Source organism: Sceloporus occidentalis, unplaced genomic scaffold (assembly GCF_023333645.1).
Source record: "Sceloporus occidentalis isolate IW3139 unplaced genomic scaffold, rSceOcc1.0.p SCAF_4, whole genome shotgun sequence".
Lineage (NCBI taxonomy): Eukaryota > Metazoa > Chordata > Lepidosauria > Squamata > Phrynosomatidae > Sceloporus > Sceloporus occidentalis.
The window spans coordinates 76,586,539-76,612,929 of NW_028316984.1; positions in this window are offsets into that span (position 1 = coordinate 76,586,539).

A 26,391-nucleotide genomic window follows, 5' to 3' on the forward strand; every position below is an offset into this window, starting at 1 on the left:
AGCTTTAATTATTAGCAGATCCACTAGCAAAGAGCACAGGGGCTGGTGGAGAGCACAGAGATGGGATCGGTTCCCACAGCTGAATGCAGCCCTTTGAAGGTGTGCTGTTGCTGTGCACTGAGTACAGGAACAGAGGTGGACACTTCTCCACATATACTCAACACTCTCTACCAGCCAGTAACTCTCCACCAACTGTGAGGCTGCAGTAGCTAAAAGGTGGATTTTTGGAGGGTGAGGTAGGAGACAAATTGTAGTTCTGTCCAAGAGAACTTCCTACTTTAGGATCAGTTAATAATTAAAGGTAGAACACCCCAACCCTAGCACGTGTGTCCATCTGTTATTGTGTTTTAATTTATTATTCCCCACCTCAGCCTATAGAGAAAGATGGATAAGAAGTAAATATGATGGTAATGGTAATGATGGGCAGATGGTAGGGATGTAATTCTTCACTCAGTTTCTGCTAAAACTTAGCAATGGGCAATTCTGGCCCTAGGAAATACTGCAGTTTTTCTCCTGTTCTGAGAAACTCTTTGAAAATCATTCACAATTCTGGACTTATTCTGTGCAACCCTTATTTATTTTGAAAAGAAAGCAGTATTTTCTTCACGGAAAATATTTCAATGCAGAAATATTAATTTCTGCACAGAAAATGCCACTATATTTTCTATGAAAAACAACCAAGGACAAACTTTACACAGCATAAATCCGACATTACAGCATTTCTGCAGAGAAAACAGCATTTTCTGTGCAGAAATTAACACTTCTGTGTTGAAATATTATTTTCCATGCAAAAAATACTGTTTCTTGTACAGAAAATGTTCTCTGCATAAAGCTACCATGTGCAAAATTTGTGCAGAATAAATCTGTGTGTGAAGTGTGAAGATTCTCATTAGACCAAGATTCCTCTTGTCAGGGTTTCTCAACATTCAAAATATGGTGGTTCTTTTGACCATTTAAAAATATTTTCAAATGTTCTTTCCAAGTCTAGTGTATACACACACACACACACACACAGAGAGAGAGAGAGAGAGAGAGAGAGAGAGAGAGACATCATGAGAAAGAAGATACAAAGTGTTTAATTATCATAGCTGACTGATCATCTGTGAATAGATGTGTCATTGAATTATTTTAGTTACTAGCTCCTGATAAGTGTGTCCTTTAAGCCTTCGTAGAACTGAATGTTCTGATGGTTGTCATGTAATTTTTGTTCAGCTTTGTTTAGCTAATCAAGGTGAATTCTAAACAGATATTCTCGATGTTTACCCCTGTGAAAAGAAGTTGAACCTGAACATTATTGTTCTAAATAATAAGTGTTTCTAAGAATCTTTACCCAAAGATAAATGATCACTCTGTACAGTTCGTTAAAAAAAAAAAAAAAAAAAGGAATCATCTGTGTTTTGGGGCCACCTTTCTGTTGGGCTGCAGCCTTACACTAAGAGTGATACTTTTTCCAAGGTAAAACATTGGCAGTGAGGGAAAGCAATCAAAAGCTGTTAGCACCAACGATGCTGTTTCTCTAGTGTCTTGTTTCTTTCATGGCTGCTTCTTCAATTGCTTTTTTAAAACCCTTTCCCAGCATTTCCATCCATGTAGTTTAACTGCATCGGTGCATCTGGTTCATATGTTCCTAATTTAATCTTCTAGGCCCTTTCAAGTAACCCATTCATACCACTATCCTTCACTCTTGCAGTCTGGGCTTAGTATGCCTTCTTCCCTCCCTACTCCCTGTACTCTCCCTACTTCTTGGAGGCTAGCTGCAAATGAAACATACTTCATCACCTCTTATGAGTTAAAGGGTGAAGTTTTCATGGATACAAAGTGATCCTACAAGAAAGTGGTTCTGCTGATTTCCCACTTTACCCTCCTTCTCACTAGCTAGACCATTCTATGCTCACCATACATGCAGAAGTTTTGATTCTGGATTGTAGCATTCCATAGCTCTTCCTCCACATATATACTAATAAAGTTTTATCTGTGAGATTATGGGGAACGCTCTAGGTTCCCAAGGAGGGCAGCCAGTGGGACTATGGGGTACTATATACCTTCTTCTTTATGAGTAGAGGAAGGTTCCTAGGCAGCAAGTAGGGATTGAAAGAATATTTGAAAAAATGCCCCCCCCCCCAAAAAAAAAAAATTGTCAAAAATGTGGTTGTCGGGTATCAAGAAGCCTTGATTCCTGGGCTGACAAGAATCTTGGCAGTTTGGGACTTTTTCTACAAAATTATCATACATAGTTGTTTTCAACAGAAAGCATCATTTTTCTGCCCTGAAAATATTATTTCTGGGGGGGAAAATGCTGTTCCCTGCACAGAAATTGCAATCTTTGTACCAATCAACTACACATGAATTTTGTGCACAATAAGTCTTCAACTTTGAATAGTTCTCGAAAATTGCACTGTGGGAAGAAAATTGCTAAATTCACTCATTGCTTCGTCTGAGAAGAAAATTAGCAAAGAATTACATGCCTACCAGACAGTCAGGTCTGCCATCAGATAGGAGTCTTCCTTGGTACTTCATCAGGAAGCTCTGTTCCATTGCCAGTGATGATATAAACTAAGAATTCTGGGAACATGTAAGGGCAGGCATTGGATCAACACTGGTTTTTACTCATTCTGTTACCGAGTTTGGTTTTATATAAATTTTGGGTGCCAAGCGATCAAAAATCATGACCCCTGACTGACCCCATCGCAAGCTGCCATTACCCTAAAAGCGAGCTGACCATGTAGCCAGCCTGCCTTGCTGGACTTGGTCTTAGAAAAAGGTAGATTCAAACCTTAAGAAACCAGTTCTGGGAGTTGCCCTACAAGTTTCGCAGGCAGCCCAAAGAGAAGAGGACAAAGAAGTAGCCTCTCTCCTAATGAGCAAGTGATTGTATTAACAGCTCTGCCATCTAGGTATTTGTCTTCCCCTGAAAGGTGTCAGACCTCTTCTTTGTGTATCCATTGTGTAAGTTTCACCTTAGACAAAATATAGCCATCAAGACCTTTGTTCACCAGGCAGCCATAGCCTGAAGATACGTTTCGCAGTATAAATAGGACTGAGATTTCTGCCCTCATTGGGCTTGTTGAGCTGAAGTTCCAAACCTCAAAACCTTGCTTGCTGAGCTGCTGCTCCAGGCTTGAGTTCCCTGAGCCTTGGGCTCCGCTGAAATCACTTGAGCTAAGCCAATGCTCACTGCCTCTCTCAGGCCTCTAAGTTAGCTTTGCCCACCGGAACTCAGCTCCTCGCCACTGTGGTCACCACTTGCTTTCCCCATTTCCATGGCCGTGTCTCATCACTCACCCATCACTCACATCCGTCGCTTGGACAAGACTCCTAAGGTAAATATTCCCACGGTGCCTCTATCCTTTTTCCTTTACTCCCAAACTCTTCCCCCTCCCTAGCTTTAGCATTGAATGTGTGTGTGCGTGTGTGATCCCTTTTGTTGTGTGGCTTTAATAAATGTTTATATTTTAATTGCAACTCATTGGCATTGGAGTCTCTGTTTCTTGGGGTTGGACTAGATGACCTCTGGTATACACATAGGGACACAATCCGCTGTGTGCGTTGTTAGGACACACCTCTCGTAAATTTGAGCTAATTAAATTCCCCTAATTCGATCCTTCCTAACAATTTGCCCCAAATCTAAATTGTGAAGAGTTGCATGAGCTGTAAAATCCTCAGAGCCTTAACTTCTACAGATACCTCTGTGGACTTTGAAAACCAGCAATGCATTACAAAATTAAGTGTGTAATCCCAACAGAGAGTGTCTCTCGTGTCTGCTGATAAATTTAGGACCTGATCATGCACCTTGTCCTGGACCCAATGCCAGGTTTCAGCAGCCTTACTCTCTCCAGAAAGGTTAAAAAATACCCCAATTCTGATTTGATTATTCGTTTCCCCTTTTATTTATATCAGTGGGAGAGGAACATTTTAAAGGCCAAAATGTGTGTGTGGTATCTATCTCTTTCACTTCAGTCAAAAGAATCTTCCTTCATATACTCGATGGTTGCTTTGCCAATCTCATTATTTTAAAGCCTTGGTCTCTAACCTTGAGTTCCTCAGATGCCGATGGACCACAGTGCTCACAATCCCTGATCACTGTCTCTGTGGGCTAGGGTTCCTAGGTTATAAATCCAACAACCTCTGGAGACCTGCATTTGGGAAGTACTATTTTAAGCACCTTGTACCATGGCTTGCACCATGAGGTGTAAGTCCCATTTGTAAAGACCTATCTTCTGAATAAATGTGGTTGGGTAGGAACATACAGCTGCAGTCATAAGCATACTTACCTGTTAAACTCAATGGAAGTTACTTTCAAGGTCCAGGTTGGTTCAAGTTGCATAGTTGCAAGCCTAAGCCTACTTAGTATTATGCTATGGGGAGCCATACAAGATTGCAGCCATTATTTGTCTTTTGACTCATTTTGTTTTTTCCTTATCCCCTAAAATCCTCTTCTCTTTTCCAAAATCATGGACCAAATTTTCAACAACACTACATACAGGTGTATAATCAGTTCTTCCCCTCTAATAATTAGTCCCCTGTTAATACATCTGACAGCTATATAACCTTTTTTTATTCATGCATCTCTATAGAAGCTCATAACTTCAAATGAAAAAAGACCTTCTTGACCACATCTGGAATAACAGGTCAATTACAGACCATGACATTGACTCCAGGGCATTATATGGCAGAGAGATCAGTTCTTTTCAGATACCACCCCAATATATGCCAGTTCTGCCAAAGGCTGCATACCTCATAAAATTCTTGGACAGTAAACTAATATCCACATATGCTAACATTCAGCATCAAACTGAGGGAGGGAAAATGCCCTCAATCTCCCTTACTCATATTGTAAATGATTTCTCATAACTGTTTAATGCTTTTATTGGAAACTACTTTGTACTATCAGTGCATTTTTTTACTATTTTTTTAAACCTGCTTTTTATTGTTGATAGCAAGAATCTAACTGTTCTGTATAACCAATCAGATTTGGTTATGTTGCAAATGAAGACAGTCAGTATTGGAGTGGACATGAAGGAATGCATTCTGGTTACCAAGGAAATTGATCTGATGCTTCCTGTTTTGCTACACTGTTGTTAGGATTTTTTCCCCTTCCAATACTCTCTCCTACTGCATCATGTAATCAGCAGCCATTGTATCACTTTGCTGTCTAGCTCCTCCTAGATCATTGTGTTTGACCATGGAGAAGTTTTATAAGAAAAGCTACTTTTATATTTTTTTACAAAGAAGATTAAACTGTGTGTTTGTTTTTTCCCCCTCCTAGACCTTGTGAATAGGTGGATAGCTATGGGACTGGTTTAGAGTGGAAACTAAAATGGTTCCTGTACCTTGAGTGGTTGAGTAGAAGAGGCAATTTCAGCAGATGTTTCTTCTTACCTGGCTGTGCGACAAGCAACATCTGCTGAAAGTGCCTCTTCTACACTACCATTAAAGGTACAAGAGCCCTCTCCAGTTTGCACTTTGGTAACCCTAGATAGGTTGTTATTTAGCTTCTGTATTGCTAATTTGTTTTCTCCATTTGAGAGTTCCTGTATTATCGCTCACATTTCCCAGCAGATCCCACTTTGGTAGTACCCTACAGGTGTGCCTCAGTTAATGAAGTAGAAGTGTTCTTGGGTATTTAACAGAAAATGTGTTACCAGAGGCCAAAATAACATGGAAAGGATAGGTTTCTGCACCTCGGAATAAAGGATCTGAACATGTTTCAGCAAACTTTTAATTTAAAACTAGGAATATGCATGTGTGAAATCAAACAACCAGGTCAGGTAAACCTTGCATAAACAAAACCACTTAACAAAATTAAAAAACAATATATTTTGGTAAAACATAAACTACAACGGAAAAATACAGAAGAATTAGCCAATAAATTAAAATTTACAAGACAAAAATATTTTGAAGGCGCAAATAAAACCGGAAGATGGCTTGCATACAAATTAAAAAAGGAAAGAGATAATAAAAGGATAAATAAGATCAAGGTAGGTGAGAAAATCATAACTAAACAAGATAAAATTATGAAAGTATTTCAAGAGTACTATAAAGAATTATTTAAAGAAAATACAAATGATAGTGACATGGTTGGGAAAATAAAGAATTATTTAGAAAAGAAGAAAATAAATAAACTCACGAGAGAACAAATAGAAGTTTTGGAAAGACCCATAAGAAAAGAGGAAATTATACAAGTAATAAGATCATTAAAGGAGGATAAATCTCCCGGACCAGACGGCTTTACGCCAATATTTTATAAAACCTTTGAAGAGGAGGTGGTAAATGTATTAAATATAGTATTCGACAATATTGTAGAAGAAGGGACTCCTGATACGTGGCATATGGCTAATGTCTCGCTTATCCCTAAGGAAGGAAAAGATATTACAAATGTGTCAAACTACCGGCCGATAGCCTTACTGAATATTGATTATAAAATATTTACGGGATTACTAGCTAATAGGTTGAAAAAGATATTATGTAAGGTTATTGATAAAGATCAGAATGGTTTCTTACCAGAAAGACAAATGAGATATAATACAAGAACGATAATAAATATAATAGAATATTATACTATCAATAAGAATAAAGAAATGGCATTAGTATTTGTAGATGCCGAAAAGGCCTTTGATAGCACACGGTGGGAGTTTATGTTAAAAGTATTACAAAGTATGGGAATAGAATCTCGCTTTTTGACAAATATATCTCAATTATATACAAAACAGAAAATACAATTAATAATAAATAGACAAAAAACGGATTATATCTCAGTGGAAAAAGGAACAAAACAAGGATGTCCGCTTTCCCCCTTACTTTTTATAGCAACCCTCGAAGTTCTAAATAATGCGATCAGGGATAATAGGGAAATAAGGGGAACCAAGATTAAAGGGTGTGAATATAAACTCCGCGCATATGCGGATGATATGGTCATAATTCTGGAGGATCCATTAGAAAGTATAGACAACTTATTAATGGAATTGAAAGAATTCGGGGAATACTCCGGTATCAAAATAAATAAAGAAAAGACTCAGATGATTACTAAAAATATGAAAAAGGAAAAGGAGATGGAATTGACTAATAAAGCAGGGATTAAAGTAGCGAAGAAAGTAAAATATTTGGGCATTTGGTTAACCAATAAAAATATAGAATTGTTTGAAAATAATTATAAAAAAACTTGGTTACAAATTAAGAAAGATCTTTCAATGTGGAATAATTTAGATTTGTCGTTATTGGGTAGAGTGGCAACTCTGAAAATGAATGTATTGCCAAAAATTATGTTTTTATATCAAAATATACCTATTATAGTTAAAGATAAAGTATTTACAGATTGGGATAAAGATATTAAAAAATTTCTATGGAAAGGGAAAAAACCCAGAATTAAGTATCAAATTTTAAAGAAGGGAAGTGAAAAAGGAGGATGTGCCTTACCGGATTTAAAAATTTATTTTGGGCATGTGGATTACTGTGGATTCAGGATTGGATAAAAGTGGACAAAAATACAATGTTGAATGTAGAAGCATGTAATATGCGATACGGATGGCATGCGTACCTATGGTACCAGAGGCACCAGATTAATATAGATTTTTTACATCATGTGATTCGTAAATCTCTATTTAGAATATGGAATATAATTAGGAAACGATATTATTCAAAAATCCCTTTATGGATATCAACTCAGGAGGCATTCTTTGGTAGATGGGAAACGAAGAACGACTGGATGAGATATAGGGACTTGTTAAAGATAAAAAAGAACGGGGAAATAGACATAAAAACTAAAGAAGAGTTGGAAAAAGAAGGAAAGAATGTACAATGGTTTGGATACTTACAAATTAAATCCAAGTTTAAACAAGATTTAATGAATGATGGATTTGAAACAAAAGAAAATAATTTGGATAAAATTTTGTGGGGAAAGGATAAAGGTAAAATTGCAAAGCTATATAAGATTCTTATGGCATACGAATTAGAAAATGAAAATGTCACTGACAATATGACGAAATGGGCTCAAGAGATAGGGCGGATAATTCTGATGGAAAATTGGGAGAACGCATGGAAAAGAACTGCCAAATTCACAGTAGCACAAGACTTAAAAGAAAATTACCTGAAAGTGTATAATCGCTGGTATTTTACACCGGTAAAAATAGCTAAGATGTATAAATTGGGTAAAGACAAATGCTGGAAATGTGGTATAGAAAGGGGATCCTATTATCATATGTGGTGGAGCTGTTCCCGAATTAAGTGTTTTTGGAGAAAGATACATAATATTATACAAATAATGTTAGATATTCATTATACTATGCGACCGGAAATTTACCTATTGAACATGACAGTATTTTTGGGGGGAAAAAATGAAAAAAAATATTGGAGAATTATGCTCTACCTAATAACAGCTGCCAGAATATTGTTAGCAAAAAATTGGAAAAATAAGATAGTACCGGACATAGAGGAATGGTTACAAAAAGTTTTGGACTTAAAGAATATGGATGAGTTGACATTGATTTTACAAAATAAGAAAGAAAAGATGGATGATTGGAAGATTGTAGAAGATTTTTTGAAGAAATATTGGCATTTAAATAGAAAGCAATAATATGATGACAATTACTATATGTGAGGAAAAAGAAATTCAGAAGAATGATAACAGGAATGAATAGATTGATGAATTATGGTGTATCTTGTTATTAAAAGAAATGAAAGCAAGGATGGGTTATATATGGAATATATGATTGCAATTGACTGGGACAACAGAAAATAAGATGTAACAGAAATATCTGGAAGTGTGGAAGTGGAAATGTGTAACTTCAATGTATGTTGTTTTTTTAATTAATAAAATAATTTAAAAAAAAAAAAACAAAACAAAACCACTTTGAATTTTCCACAGACCACCTGAAGCCTTCTTCCAAAATGCATCTAATTATGTTTTTTTTCCTTTCACTCTCCTCCACCTTGCTTATTATTTCCATTTTGCTGGCCAGACTTACTTTTATGACATGCTGAGGTAGGCTTATTTTCTCTGTTTTGCTGTTCCATACATGCTCACTAAGGGATTGTGGAGACAGCTGCTGTTTGCCTTGCCTGCTATATGAAGACACACACGGGCACAGGAGAATTGGCTATACTAAAATCTTGTTTATTCCCAACTCAAGCTTTGTGTATTGCATTGTTACCATTGTTTACTGCAAACCTGTTTCTGCAACCTGACAGTGAAAATCTGTATTTCTTCAAACATCCTCTTGATGCTGCTAAGAAACCTCTAGCTAGACAGAGGACAAGGAAGAAAGGAGGAAGCTTGACAGGCATAATAGGCTTCATGGGTTGGATCCTTAACGTCATTACATAAATATTGCCTGTAGAATGTAAAAAAGTGTGAATCCATTGCCATGACTACCCTATGTCTAGAGATTCCTGAAAGAGGAACTAAATTGACATAGAGTTGTTCATTATTGAATGTTTACATGGGCCCTCTCCAGACGGGCCCTTTGCAGCGTGTCCACAATGTGCTAGGGTTGCTTCGGGGCGGTGCATGCACACGCCCCGCAACCCTAGCATGTCATGCACATGCCGCCATTACGCAGAGCCTTACACACGGCGCGTAACTGTTACGTCACAGCTGCGCAGCTTCCATACGGAGCTGCGCAGCTGCGACCTATATGCGCTGTCTTTTGCGCTTTGCGGCGCAGCAAAAAGATGCTGCTTTTTTTAGCTCCTTTTCTGCTGTGTGGCTGTGCTGCACAATTTGTATGCTGCAATGCAGCTGTGCAGCAGAGAGAGGCGCCGAGGAGGTGCCTCTTCTGGGCGGTCTGTACCCCGCCATTATCTAGCAAGTTTGTTGTGCTCAAGACTAAATATATTTCTATCTATAATGCAAGGCAGAAAGCCATGACATAAACCAGTAGTCGATGTTTATGCATGAGGGACCCAACTTTTGGACAACTATTATGAAATTCATTGATTTTTTTTATTTCTATAAAGATAGTTCTCCTACTACTTCCCCACTCAATCCACAAACACACCCATTTAGGTGAGACTGTGACCCATTTCCACCAGCTGAAAATCAATGTGATTAGCCAGGGATGGGCAAAGTGTCTTACTCTAGAGGTCCTTGGACTACAACCAGCTGTCCTAGCCAGCATAGCCATTGGCAAAGGATGTCAGAAGTTTGGAGGGCCACATAATTCCACTCCTGCTGTAAGCAAGAAATGAGGATGATTACTGAAAAACAGTACTTTTGGGTTGTTTGCTTGCTTGCTTTAAGCATTTCTACCCTACCTTTCCACCATCAGTACATGATAATTTGATAATTATTTTATGATAATTATTTTTAAAAGTAATTAATACAGATTCCAACATGAAAATTAAGTTGTAGTGATGATTGATCTCATAGCCAAGTGATCCATCTCCTCTCAAAGCAGAATGGAATTCAATGAAAATTCTTGGAAATGTACCAATCCTGAAAATAAATCTAGTCACCACTATGGATAGATGTGCAATAGGTACCTTTCATCCTTGAGATTTGACATTTCTGGCAGAGGTTTTTCCCAAAAGGTTCTAGCCACCATTAATAAGGCTTGTAGGGTGAGGAGTCTTACCCCTTCATATTCCCTAATTAACTGCCTAATTGTCTTTTGGCAGACATCTCTGTGTTGTTGGAACAAGCTAATCTTTATTTTCATGCATAGGAGAATAAAGCAGAAAATTGTGACAAGGGAGATTAAATGAATTCCCTTCTTCAACATTTTTTCCCTTTTCTTTTGGTGCACTTTTATGAGTTTGCTAATAACATTATTTTACATGACTCTCCATCAACACCACACCCATTCCAGGGATACTAGAGCCAAGTTTTGAAAATGAGAGAAACTGTGCAAAGCAGTGAATGTGTAGCTTATCAAATCTTATTTAAATGAGGATTTGGCCAAACTTGCTAAGCAAGAAATCTTATGACCTACTCCTAGGGTCCTGACTGAATGATTTTCAGATCACTCTGAAGAGCTGTCACTAATTATTATTAAATTGTTATTTAGTATTAGAAGAAGAAAGGAGCTATTCTTTCTATTAAATGACCTAAGCTGAGTGTCTTATGCAGAATGAGGTGGTCTGCACCACATGGAAAAATGTTCTTATATATGTTCCTGACCTGCAGATGTCAAATGTCAGCTCCAAATTGAGTGATCAGGAAGCAGGAATTCATGCAGCCCTGTGTTTGTGATGAGTGTCAGAAAGATGATGAGTGGCATCAAACTGAGATGTGCTTAACACAGGTTTTGCCAGGAGTATGATGTGGAGATTGTTCTTCCTGGATCACCTGCTAAAATCATTTCTTCATGAAACATATATGTCCTGCTTAATTACAGCACTTTATCTGTCAATAAGCAGGAAACAGAAACTCTATCCCAATACTAAAGGATATTACAGCCTTCACAGCACTATGGGACATCTAAAGCCAAGACTTATGAGGATCAAACCAAATTCTTCTTGGGATGCCACATGAACACCACAAGTGCGCCATTGGCACACTGTGGCGCATCAATGATGCAAACGTGGTGCCATGACATGTGGACACAGTGCTGCACTTGCGTCATGGACACGCCCCCTGTGTGGGTGGTGCCATGCAATAATGGTGCCGTCAGCATGTACGAGGGCTCAGGAGCGTGTGGTTGCTGCGTGCTCCCAAGCCCTAGAATCAATCCCTGTGACAGCGCTTCCTGCCCGTCTGTCCTGGGCCAACTCTGCTTTTCTTATGATGTTTTCTACAAAGAAGTTGAACAAACAAGTTGAACAAATAGGGTATTAGAATGAAGCCTTGCTTGACCCCTTTGTTCAGAATATCGGGGGAGCGGGCACATTGTTAGAGCTTGTAAGTGATAGTGGCGGTAGGAATGTAAATCTTCACAAAAATTTGAACACAAAAAATAATTTCTCTCTGCTTTGCAAGAAATTGATGGCTACTGTACAGTTTTCAAGCACTGTGTGTACACCAGCATTTTGCTCATGAAATTTGTTTTCAGAAAATATACATGTGTGTTTGTGTGTATATATCTGGGCAGAAAAGATGCCTTTTGGGAAACATGATGTGATTTTTTTTACTACACAGCAGCACTAAATTCTGAACAGTTCTGTAGCAGACCCTTCTTTTCCAGTAATTCCTTGCCAAGATTTTCACCATGCTTTCATTACGTGGCTACTTCAGTAAGAATTATGTTCACCTGGAGGCAGGCAATAAACTTGGTGTCCCCCACCCCATGCTGTGACATTGGAACTTAATACATTAATTGTGAGCTCCCAGCTGCCAGAGGGGACATCACCTTGCTGGTCTGTTTTATGGCTAGATTGACATTTGGTGAGTCACATGGGTAGGCAAGTCACATGACTGTCATAATCACATAAATAATGTACATCAAACTACAACAGTTACATGGAGTGAACAAAGATTTTACAACCGTGAGGCTGTAAAATTTCAAGGAGAAGTAAAGAAATGTATTTCACTCATTACTCTTTATCCAGGCCAGGATTAGCAGAACCAGACATCTACCAGAATTGGCAAGGATGCTCCTGTACAATATGTGGACTTTCTACAATGAACATGCGTACCAGTGATGCCACATTACAGGTGTTTCCAGAGTTCATGAGTATGCAAGTCACCCAACCACAGCCACATTGACCCTTGACCAAGATTGTTTAGTCATCTGTATCACAGCAGCAAGTGGTGAGGAGAGATTTGCTACACATGAAACAGAGACACAGTCAAATCTGTGGCAGACAGTGTGATATCACAGTGTGATGGGGTGTGTGCATTCATGTCTGTATGCATATGTGCCTGTGGATTTGTGCAAAAACAGAGAAGTCTGTCTTTTTCATTTTCTATCACATTCAGTTTATTATATCTCAATTTCTTCCCCTTGTGAATATGAACAAATATAAACACATATTGGTAAATTCTTCAAAAATGAACAGAAACAAAATTCTCCCCAATTTGCATCAGCTAAATTGAATGTGTACTATTATCCCCAGTATGAAGGACCACATGATACCTGCCTGCCATGAAGCATTAGATATGACAAGCCTATCCAAAAACAAGGTTGGTGTAGCAATTTGAGTATTGGAACCCAGGAAACCAGAGTTCATAGAATCAAAGAATCATAGAGTTGGAAGAGACCACAAGGGCCATCCAGTCCAACCCCCTGCCATGCAGGAAATTTCAATCAAAGCATCCCCAACAGATGGCCATCCAGCCTCCATTTAAAGACCTCCAAAGAAGAAGACTTCACCACTTTCCAAGGGAGTATCTTCCCCTGTCAAACAGTTTTTACCTGTCAGGAAGTTCCTCCTAATGTTGAAGTGGAGTCTCTTTTCCTGGAGCTTGCATCCATTGTTCCGGGTCCTAGTCTCTGGAGCAACAGAAAACAAGCTTGCTCCCTCCTCAATATGACATCCCTTCAAATATTTAAGCAGGGCTATCATATCACCTCTTAATCTTCTCTTCTACAGGCTAAACATCCCCAGCTCCCAAAGTCGTTCCTCATAGGGCATGGTTTCCAGACTCTTCACCATTTTAGTCGCCCTCCTTTGGACACGCTCCAGTTTCTCAATGTCCTTTCCGAGGACAGGGATGTCATGATGAGTCCCCCTCACCATGCTCTCTTTTTTTTTCAAGTGACAGCATAACTATCTCACCATTGCCACCAATTTTGTCAAGTGCATGTTTACTTTTCATATATATATTGGACCCTGCCACCTCTTTATGACTGTCACTTTATTCTATTCATAAACACCAACTAGGTGTAAAACTGTCCCCTTATTTGTAAATGTCAGTAGCATGGTTACTTACAGGAATAAAACTTTATTTATAAAAAAATCTAAACAATGTTCTGTTTGTTGAGACAGTACATAAATTTGTTACTTTATGGTATTATTTTCTTAGTCCTGTTTAGGTATAGTTTCATAACTTTTCCTCGCTTTCTTCACCAACTCTTAGGTGCGTTCCTGACGGGCCCAATTGGGTGCCGTCGTTACGCGTGAGGGGTGGCACTTCCTGACACGCCTTGCCCCTCACACATAACGAGGGCATCAAAATGGTGGCAGCCTATACAGATGGGAGCCGCCATTTTGACATGATGGACACCTAGTGTCTGCACGTCTCAGCACCCTTGTGATGTCGCAATGGTGCCATTGGCGCCTTGCGACATCACAACGGTGCCACAAGAAGAACCCGCTTTTTTCAGGTTCTTCTTGCTGCGCCGGAGAACCACGCAGTTTGTCCGCTGTGGTTCCCTCATGCAGCAAAGAAGGGCGGGGGCAGACCGCCCTTTTGGGCGGTCTGTAAAACGCCTTAGTTATGTATACCCAGGACTCTCACACTGGCTTTATCTAAGGTTCTTTTTCTAAACCTACACCAGCCACCAAAGTTAACTGTCCCTCAGGATATGACCCCACAACAACTCCCTTTCTTGAAGTTCTATGTGCATAGGGAGTCCCTCATTACTGGACTCTACCCCTACCAGACCCTGTCTGACTAAGTCCCTCAGTTCTGGACTTTTGCTATATCGGACCCTGTCTAAATCTTCCTCTCAGCAACAGTCCTAGTTATCTTTTCCAGCCTTCACTGTGATTGACTGGCACCAGCTCTCTTCGTATTGGTTGTCACGTGGCTGGCCCATCTCTGCCAGCTCTCCACAAGGGAGTCTTGGAGATGTCTCATCCACAGGGACGCCATGAGTCAGGGTTGACTTGAGAGCAGTTAATGACAACAACAAAGTCAGAAAGGCCCACAGCAAGAAATATCTTAGCACCTTAGCAACGAGTGCTATCGAGGTCATGTTATACATACACATGGGAGAGAGGGTGTTAGTCCCACTCCTTCCATAATTTATCTCTTAACATGGAGAATGGCAATCTGAAGAAGAAAAAGAAGAAAAATGCAAGTTTCCAATTGCTTGTGGACTCTTCATGTGCAGAAAAGGCTTCCTATTCAGTTTTTACTTTGCTCAAACTACAGGAAAAGAAATTCCACCTCAACATTAGGAGGAACTCCCTGACAGTAAGAGCTGTTCAAGAATGGACTGCACCCCCTCACAGATGGTGGAGGCTTCTTCTTTGGAGTTTTTTAAACAGAGACTGGATGGCAATCTGTCGGGGGTGCTTTGTCTGTGTATTCCTGCATGGCAGGTGGTTGGATTGGATGACCCTTGGGTTCTCTTCCAATTCTACAATTCTATGATCCTAGGTAGAGTAAGGACGGAAAGGGGCAAAACAAGCATGATTCCTCTTCTCACCTGAATCTCTCTCCTGAATTCTAAATGGCTTAATAGGGCTATGATTCAACATATGGGGATTCAAACCTAGGGCCCTTTCACATTACTAAACTGTAGCACTATGGTTCCATTTTAACAGCTAAGACTGCATCCTGTGGAACACTGGGATCTGAAGTTGGATGAGACACTAGAACCCTTTGCTTTGAGAATTATAAATACCCCTCTCTCAAACCTAGGCTTCTACAAGATGTAGTTAAAGTGCTATAACTGCGTGGTGTGATAGGGTCCCCAGACTTTAAAAATGTTTGAGCACTTTAAGATATGAATCTGCATGGTTTTTGTTAACTCCCACATTCCATGTTTTGATAAGCTCAAGCTTTTGCCATTTTGCCATAAATAAAATGAATTAAACAATTCTGAATATGAAGAAACAAACTGAAACAAAATTCTCACCCATCTGTAATCTGGCCATAAATGGCCACAGCATAGGAACTCTCCCTGAGGGGGCAAGTTTGGCTTTAGCAAGAGATAAGATAGCTGATGGCTCACAAATGGCAGTTCAAAGCAGTGGTAGCCAAGTCAATCTTTGACGCAGTGACTGATGATGGATATATTCCCTGGTTCACTTTATCTGCCCTGTTATCCTCTAACTCTCCTACTATTCCATCAACACAGATATTGTTTATCTCTTATCTCTTTCCATATATTGCTGGCCCAGCCTTGTTACTTCTGGGCAGGTACTATGATACTTCTTTATTCCATCTACAACCTTAGAGGTCACATGTTAAATATATCATATGCCAAACGTGTGGGGAGAACGGGTCACATTGTGACAAAGCCTATGAGACAAAGCACTTTTACAAGAAAAACAGTAGTGTGTTTTTAAAGGTCTTAAATTATGTCATTATTTTTGGTGGTTTGATCCCTGGCATATATGTCTCATCTCTGGTATAAGTATCAACATCAGCAAAAATAATCTTACATTTTCATGTCTTTATTATCAATAGTGCAGTTGATGTAAATACTCCGGGCTCCTTACTAGTGACCCTATGCTGATGAAAGGCTTTTTAGTGACTTTTTCTACAGAATCTCCCAATATTTCTGCTACCATCAATTTGTCTATCCTGAGTAAAAACACATGGGCTCCAGCCCTTAGTCTCATCCAAGATGCAGTACTGAGAAAGGGGTTCAGACATGGAGATGCTTGTGTTGCTATCTGTTGGGGAAAGGAAAGAATATCTGCAGTTATTAACTCCCAGGTTAAAAAAAAATGGGGGGGGGGGTCCCACGAGCCAGGAAAAACCTTCAGGAAGTATAGCAGACCAGCAAGAATAATGCACAATTTTCTCCTGGCACTAGAACTTCCAAACTCTTTGTGGAGGATTTATTCTGCAGAGAAAAATGGGGAGGGTGATATTGCCCAAAAAATGTCTTTTCTGTGCAGAAAATGAGTGATTTTCTGCACCATTTATAAAATATGTGTATATGTTTTTTTTCCTGCAAAATAATTCCTCTACAACACTGCAGGACATTCAACTATGGAACAAAACTACCATAATTATTATTTCTTGCAAGCAAGAACAAAATATTTGAGGTTTTACATAGCTGTGTCACTTGTGGGTTGTGGGAGATGTGTACCACACTGGGTGACACCCCAGAGGTGGGTGTTACCCAGTCAGGTGGTACACCTGGTGCAGCTGCTGGCTGAGTGAGAAAGGGCATGACATCCCTTTCGTGCTTGCTCAGCAGCCAGAGCAGTCACTTCCATTTGGGCTTCAGCACAACTGCAGCCATGCCAGATCCCAAACAGACCTCTGGGAGCCTGGCACTGTCCCCACTGGTGGTGGCTGCAGGGAGAGGTCAGTCCCTTCCATTTGGGCTTTTGCATGGTTGTAACCATACTAGAGCCCAAACAGATTGCCCTTCACTGGGTGATACCAATCAATGGTACACCACTGGTTTTATATCCTTACTGTTTATTGTACTATTTAATTCCTACGCTACCATTTCTAGAATAGTTCACATATGTTGGTGGGGGTGGGGATGGCCATTTTGGGAACTGCTCCAAGGCCCAAAAACTTTTATACAGCCTTAAGCACATAGTTCTAATGGAGGCAGTACAAGTAAAAGTAGTTGTAACCACTAACAACCCAAAAGCACTGTTGGGATAGTCCCTCATCCAGCTCCCTAATGGCTACTTGAGAGCCCATGTGCCTTGAAATGAAGGCAAAAGTTAAAATCAAGGCCAGGGAGGACCTAGGATCACCAAATATCAAAGGCAATTCCCCTGTTGTGTTATTTTTTACTTCTGTATCTGTGTTTGTGCATATGCCTGTGCATTATAAATGGTATGTCATCTTGGAATGCCTTAGCAGAGAGGTGATATGTAAATACATAGTAACGTAATAATAAAACTAAAGAGTGGCAATGGTAGTTTGCTTTAGATAATCCATGAGCCTAAACTATGCTCTTGCATGATACATGTTCCTCTGTTGCGTTGAGAGGGCAGTAGAGAAAGGAGTAAAGGCAGCAGGTGTCATGAAAGGCTGCAAGGCTTGGGACTTCTGGGAAGGCTTCTTGATTAATGCAGAAGCCATCTTAGAACCAGGGCCTTTACAACATTACTTGGATGCTTTGGCCAAAGCCCCTGAAAAATGAGAATCTGCTGCAGACACTGTATCCCCTGCCTTACTTTCAGGCACAGCTTGGATTGCTCTGCAGATAGACCTTTCCTCAAATGCACAGATCCTGCCAGTCATAACTCACCAGTTGTTAATCATCTTTAACATCCTCCACCAGAATTCTGACACCTCCTACTTGGGTTACTTCAGCTTGATTCATACTCAGAAGAGCTGTCACTTTCAAATGAGTGATGGATTCCTTTCTTTCAGCTTCATATAACTCTTCCAAACAAGGAGTTTTAGCCTTGAGTGGCCACAGTGTCGTGTTTTTGGAAAGTAGCTTCAGGGGATCAAGAGGCACAAGCATTATTTTTAAATAGTTAACATGTAAAAACAGAGATCCAGACTTTGACCTTCATATCTGTTTTAAAATACATTAAAAGTAAGGCTGTTTATTCACTGTAATTCCAAATTGAAAGACATTGACCCATCTGAATCTGAGTTCCTTAGAATGTCACCTTTCTTTTTTAAATTTAAGAAAAATCACAAGTTTGTAATCCTTGGGTTTATAAAGATATTTATGAAAATCTAAAACTATTACTAAAAATGTTCATATATATGTTCCTGGCTTTGCAAAATTATTAGCTCTCACCTATGCAGCCTTAATGCCAGAAAGTGCTAAATTATTTAGGCATGTAAGAGCTGAGATCTAAATACTTATATTTAGATATCTATATTAGGTCTGTAAGTACCAAATTTATTTTCTGGGCAAAGATGAGATTGGAGAGGGAAAGAAAGGAGAGGGCAAGAAAATAACTTACAATTTTGTAAAATGCAACCAACCTGATACAAATTTTAGAGAAATGAATTCCACTACTCACAGATAATGCTTTTTATAAGAAGCCAAGCCCTCCCTCCAGTCCATCTCCCTTGGTCCAGGCCTCAGAGGTAGAGAAGAACTGCTGGACCTGATCCCCTTCCCCACTGTATGTACAGTGCTGTGTAAATTTAGAGCACTATATTAAAAAAGGTTTATAATAATAATAATGAAACTTTGGTTCATATAATTCTGATATTGTCAGGTACAGGTACAGGTACCACCTCAGCGTAATTCCAACTGTAGAAAGTGGCTCAAACGAACAATGTTAATCCTTCCGAAAGCAGGAGGATATAGATATGAATTTATTTTATAACCAGGGATGGACAAAGACATTTTGCTGCTTGAGGCTCCCACCCACCCATGCAAATCAAGGTAAATAGTACCTTCCCAAAGACAGAAGGCTATTTTGGTACATGAGAAAGAAAATCATGCAAACAATGCTGTGGATATAGTATATTTTGATTTCAGTAAGCCTTTTGACAAGGTTTCCCATGACATTCTTGCAAACAAGCTTGTAAAATGTGGACTAGACAAGGTAACTGTTACATGGATTTGTAACTGGTTGACCAGCCGAACACAAAGGGTGCTCAACAATGGCTCCTTTTCATCCTGGAGAGAAGTGACCAGTGGGGTCCCACAGGAGTCTGTCCTGGGCCCAGTGCTATTCAACATCTTTATCAATGACTTGGATGACAGAATTGGGGGCATATTTATCAAATTTGCAGATGACACCAAACTAGGCAGAGTAGCTAATACCCCAGAGGATAGGATCAAAATTCAAGATGACCTGAATAGACTAGAAAGCTGGGCCAAAGCTAACAAAATGAAATTCAACACAGAGAAATGTAAGGTACTGCACTTAGGGTGGAAAAATGAAATGCACAGATATAGGTTGGGCAACACCTGGCTGAACGAAACTACAGGTGAAAGGGATCTGGGAGTCCAACTAGACCACAAGTTGAACATGAGTCAACAGTGTGACGTGAAAGCTGAAAAGGCCAATGCAATTTTAGGCTGCATCAATAAATGTATAGTGTCTAGATCAAGGGAAGTAATAGTACCACTGTATTCTGCTCTGGTCAGGCCCCACCTGGAATATTGTGTCCAGTTCTGAGCACCACAATTTAAAAAGAATGTGGAGAAACTGGAGCATGTCCAAAGGAGAGTGACTAAAATGGTGAAGGGTCTGGAAGCCATGCCCTACAAGGAACGACTTAGGGAGCTGGGGATGTTTAGCCTGGAGAAGAGAAGGTTAAGAGGTGATAGGATAGCCCTGTTGAAATATTTGAAGGGATGTCATATTGAGGAGGGAGCAAGCTTGTTTTCTGTTGCTCCAGAGACTAGGACCTGGAGCAATGGATGCAAGCTCCAGGAAAAGAGATTCCACCTCAACATTAGGAAGAACTTCCAGATAGTAAGGGCTGTCCGACAATGGAACACACTCCCTCGGAGTGTAGTGGATTCTCCCTCCTTGGAGGTTTTTAAACAGAGGCTGAATGGCCATCTGTCAGGTATGCTTTGATTTGGATTTCCTGCATGGCAGGAGGTTGGACTGGATGGCCCTTGTGGTCTCTTCCAACTCTATTATTCTATGATTCTATGAGTTCCTTATCTCTGCCACCAAAATACATTAAATACATTGACCCCCACCCTTCCATGAGTCTAATAACCAAAGTCTTCTGTATGAGGCTCTGTCAAGTGGTAGCTCTGTTTATAATCTCTGTTGCTTATTCTGAAGTCATACTGAGCACTGTTGGAGACTGAATATTGAAAATGACCTTGGCTTTCCAAGCATATCTGCCTTGCTCTAGAGTCACCATTCAACAGATTTAGACATTAAAGCATGTTTTCAGTTAATCCACAAAGAAACACTTGTGAATGCTCCCATTCTAGCCAATCAACACCAACAATACCCATTATAGTAAAAATTAGTCTGCATGGAAGGAACATTAGCACAGAAGTAGCTTTGTTTAGCTTTGGAAAAGCACATGAGCAGCCTTTTAGCACTGGCACTCTGTGGAGAAAGTACAGCTTCTCAATACGGATCATTTGTCTCTACAAACCTCATTGGAGGCCATGTGACATCCTTTCTCTTATAACACCTGGGGTCTTGTGACCCACTTACAAAGTTCATGCTACCTGCTGGTGGGTCATGACCCACCACTCGGGAATTCCTTGCATGACTGCATTATAACAATGAAACAGTCGTCATCCCCTGTTGGTCTGTCACTTCTAATAGGTCCCAGGTGCACTGTCCAGCCCTCTTCCAAAGCAGATGGACTGTGCATTTCAAAGGCAATATTGCAAGGTACCTAGCGCCATTGAGGGTAGGATTTTAACAGAATCCAGCTGTAACCCTCCAGGGTGAAAAACACCTGCATAGTGTATCATTACACAGGGTTCTATGGTACATTTGTAAAACCCAATTGTCATGGGAGTGCTAACACACAGTCCCATTCATGTTATGGTGTGTGTATGTGTGTATGTGAAAAGACTTCATACTCAAAGATGCAGGGATGAAGCCAGGTGCAAGATCCATATGATATAGCAGGACAGATGCACAACTTTGAGATGAAAACAGAAAGATATTTTGGATCAAGGTTCCCCAAGATATTTTCCTGCCTGAAAGAGAGTAGCAAATAATGCCAAGGGCTTACTCAAGCTGAAGTTTATCATACCTAAAGCCAGCCAAATTATGTTGGCACATGGGGAAGGCAATCACACATACACACATGCCTCCCCACCCCTGGCTGCAAATAAAATACTTAACTGTCAGCTTGCTGTCCTTTCCTGACACTTGAAAAGTCTCTGCCTAATTGTAAGATCAGCCTTATCACAGATTGTTACATTTCAGCATTTATTTTATCTGAAAAACTATTACACTTGCACTTTGCTGGCATCTCCAATGAACTGTCTTAACTTGATATGGTTGTTTTGATAACAATCTGAAATAATCTGAACTTCCTTCTGCATGGACACATATGGATTACACTTCTGATTGATTAATCAATTAGTTTTAATTAATTCATCAAATCTATGTATATTTATATATTCTTCAATCATTTTGAAGAGTCTTTTTTCTTTGGTTCAAATGTATGTTGCAACAGGCACTATCTTGGGAGAAGTGTTATCTTTGAAGGGGCATCCTTTCTTACATAAGAATGAGGGCATAATGCCTCTTCTAAGATGATGTACCATAAGTACAGTTTTTATCATTATTTATAGCATAGAAAATGTGTTGTCCAATTTATCAGCACCAGGCTTTTAGTCACTTTGATGGGTCTTAATAGAGCAGCCTTTGGAAGATGATTTGCAAATCCTATTCAGAACAAACTCTCACTTTTTTCTGTGAGACTAAGTATGAGGGCAGAGTGGGCGCATGGCAACCGCATGCCCCCATGCCAGTGTCATGCCGTCGTCATGCTGCCTGACCAACTGCACATCGGGCGGCATCATGCCACATCTTTGCTGCAACATGTAGACACACTGCAGTAAAGAGCTGTAGAAAAGCCATGGCAGCAAAAAGAAGCTGCTTTTGGGGGCTGCTTTTTGCACTGCAGAACTACCAGATTGGAGGCATGGCATGCGATTGCTACATCCCCAACTCAGCACTTCTAGGGGCGGCACAGAGCCACCTCTTAGAGGCAGTCTGTCTAGCCCCTTACGCCCAGATAACCAGGTCTAGGGCTGGATCCACCCTAGCAAAATAAAATTAAATATTTTAAAATAAATCTAAGCCCTTGATTCCAGTCTTGTTAGAACACATGACATAGAACCATTTTCACAATGAAAACACTTCTTTTAGTCTTTAATGAGATCAGGTGGTGGGGTATGATGAGGGGAGCAGATAGGTGGGAGGCATCCTCCACTTGGCAAGCTTATTGCCACCATTTTATTTTTAATGTTCAGTGAACAGAATCACTGTTCTGAGTAGTGGTGTTATGAAGTGATTTGTTCACACCCTGACTCTCATTCCTGATCAAGGAGAATATCTCCTTTGTCAATTGCAGAAGGACAAGGGAGACTTGAGGAATTTTTTTTCTATCTCAGATGAAGTCCCAAGGGTTGCTTTCCCTGCTTCTGAAATGTCTCAGACATTGGAAGCATTTGGAAAGAGGAAGAAAAGAGTGAAGAGTGGTGGGAGAAGCAGCATCTGCAGACAACCAGATAACCAGTGCGAGCATATACATATAGCTATATCAGATGAGTAATAATCCTTATCTAGTGTTTATTTTCTAAAAGCACTAAATGCACTAAGAGAGCCAGTATGCTATATAGTGTACAGTATAGTAGAGGTCCAGTATTCAGTTCCAACTAAGCTATGAAATTTCACTAGGGCACTTTGGACCAATCATTCTCTCTCAGCCTGACTTACACACAGGATAAAATGAAGAGGAAGAGAATTAAGTATGCTGTCTTGTGATCACTGGAGAAAAGGCAGAATAAAAATGAAATCAATAAATAAAGAGCCAGTAATAAGACAATTCTCTCATCTTCTTTTAAGCATACACACAACCCAGAGCTGAATTCATGCCATGCAAGAACAAGAAAGTTGGATTTCCTTCCATGGATAACTCTGAGTTGAATAGGTGGTTTTGCATACTTTATACAATCAGTCCTCCATATTCATGGATTCAAGCATCCATAGCTTGAAAATGTGTTTTAAAAGTATAAATTCCAAAAAGCAAACCTTGGTTTTGTCGTTTTATGTAAGGGGCACCATTTTATTATGCCATTATATTTAATGGAACTTGGCATCCACGGATTTTGGTATCCACAGGGGTTCCTGGAACCAATCCCTAGAGGATACCAAGGACCCATTGTACACATACATAGAGCAAGTAGTCCATAGAATCACAGAGCTAGAAGAGACCATAGAGCTGGAAGAGCCCTTGCAGTGCAGGAAAACACAATCAAAGCACCCCCAACAGATGACCATCCAGCCTCTATTTAAAAATCTCCAAAGAAGGAAACTCCATTACACTCCAATGCAGTGTATTCCATTGTCAAACTGTTCTTATTGTCTGGACGTTCTTCCTAAAGTTTAGGTGGGAAATCGTTTCTTATAGTTTGAATCCACTGCTAGTCTCTGGAGCAGCAAAAAACTTTTCTTTCAGTACTCTACCTCTTCTTAATTCCTTTTAATGCCCTTAGCTCAGCTGGAGTGTTACTGATTGTTGGTTACCAGTAGAAGGCCCAGCAATGTCCCAATGCATTGCTGGGGTGTAACAGGTTAATAATTGGGTGGTGATAGTAAGTTGTTTTGGGGATTAAGGTGGTCTCAAAGGATCCCATCCAGCTCAACGGAGTGGAGGGGGACCATAGAGAACCATCACAAGGTGACAGCAGGTTCCTCTGCTTCTGTCTTATTCCCTGGGATGGAATTTTTAAATTGTAAGTTGCTCTGATTATTTTTGTAACAGAGAAGCAGGATATAGATGATGATGATGATGATGATGATGATGATGATGATGATGATGATGATGATGATGATGATTTAAGACAGAGTAGGAAGCACACACTTGTGGTCTAGTAAGACTCCTAGATACCTGTTGTGTTTACTGTTGTCAACCCAGGTATCACCTATATCTGTGCATTGCATTTTTGTATCCAAATCATTGATAAAGATGTTGAATAGCACTAGGCCCAGGACAAAACCCTGTGGGACACCACTGGTCACTTCTCTCTAGGATGAAGAGGAGCCATTGTTGAGCACCCTTTGTGTTCGGCTGGTCAACCAATTACAAATCCATGTAACAGTTGCCTTTTCTAGCCCACATTTTACAAGCTTGTTTGCAAGAATGTCATGGGAAACCTTGTCAAAGGTCTTACTGAAATCAAGATATGCTACATCCACAGCATTCCTTTCATCTACCAAGCTTTTAACTATCAGTAGAACTGGCAAAGGCCATAGCTGAAAATCATTATAAAGACAGCATGTTTTTTCTATTACAGATTAATCCCTACCCTCTATTTTAGATCAACAAGTCTCTATCACTGGTGGAGAAGAGTAACCTGTTAGAATGCAGTTAATGAAATTGATATGTGTATTGTTTTTTTAAAGAGTAACCTGTTAGAATGCAGTTAATGAAATTGATATGTGTATTTTTTTTTAAAGAGTAACCTGTTAGAATGCAGTTAATGAAATTGATATGTGTATTTTTTTTAAAACAGAAACTTTTGTACCAGGAACAGAAATAATATGGAAAGAATAGATCCCTGCACCATTAAACAGAAGAGCAGTCCAACACATTTCAGTAAGCATTTTATTTTATTTTATTTTATTTTATTTTATTTTATTTTATTAAGTGAAAGGTCAGGCAACCCTTGTATAAATCAACAGAAACATTCTGAACCTTCCAGAGACCACTTGAAAGCTTTTTCCAAAATGCATGATTTTTTTATACTAGCCTCCAGTTTCCTTTAGTACTATATTTCATTTTGTTGGCCAAGCATACACACACACATGCACACTTTTTTAACATGCTGGTTCTGGGTGTAGCTGGTTTATCTGCTCTCTCTTTTCCCCCCTCTATTTCAGGTTTATCTGCTCTCTCTTTTTCACTCTGTTTTGCTGTTCTGTAAGAGATTCTGGAGGAAGCTGCTTTATACCTTGTCTGTAGTAGAGAGGAACACACAACTAAAGTAGAATCACCTAGCTCAGAATCCTGTTCTTTTCCAGCCCCAGCCTTACTCTATTGTTTGCTGCTGACAAGCTGCTGCAGCCTGACAGTCTCCTTCCAATGCCAATGTGGCTAAAAGAAACTTCCTGCTAGATAGAGGATGACAAGGAAAGGGGTGATGGGCAAGCATTTAAAAAGAGCTTCTTTTTCAGAGGCTTTGGCATGGTACAGAGCACCAGGAAGAGGTATCAGGGAGCCGCCTCTCATTTCTGTGTAGTAGCACCGCAACAACCATATTGCGTGGTGCTGCTACGCAAAAAAAGGACCGCTAAAAAGTGGCACCTTTTTGTGCCACTTCAAATAGCTTGCAGCGCCACAAGTACATTGCTGCTGCGCAGCTCCATTTGGATGACACGCAGTAGTGACATCATCGCTGTGCGCACCATCTATTCAGCACCACACAGTGAGTATGCCCTCGTCATGTGCGAGCGGTGAGTGGCATGTGGGAGGGGCTCCCTTGCACGTGACGAGGGTGTCCTTTGGGGCCAGTATGTACCAGGCTAGTGTTAACTGAATTGTGTCTGTAATCACTATACAAATCTAGAGGGCACGGAGTCCAATTTATTTAGGTTTTATTCCTCTCCCACAGCTCTCGCCTCTATATATTCTTCCAGTTTTTGGTGATTTTAATCTTTTAAAATCCCCAGAAAACACTTTGTATTACTGCTTTCATGGGGAATACTGCTGCTAAAGCAGTCCCAAAGTACTTGGAGTCCATGTCAAAGGTGCCATTGATCTATAGAAGCCACTTTCATATTCTATCCTTGCAATGGAAATCCCCTAGAGCCTTATTGCATGCTGTAATTTTGTGGCATGCAAAAATTGGGGTAGCAATCTTACCTCCCGCACCTTTGGTCCCAATCCAGTATTAGAGTGCCTGTTAATGGCCAAACCTCATCTCACTGCCTGTGCTGCCTTCTGCATTTCTTCTTTCCCTCCCTCCCTCCCTCTGCTTCATTCCTAGAGAAAGCCACATGGGG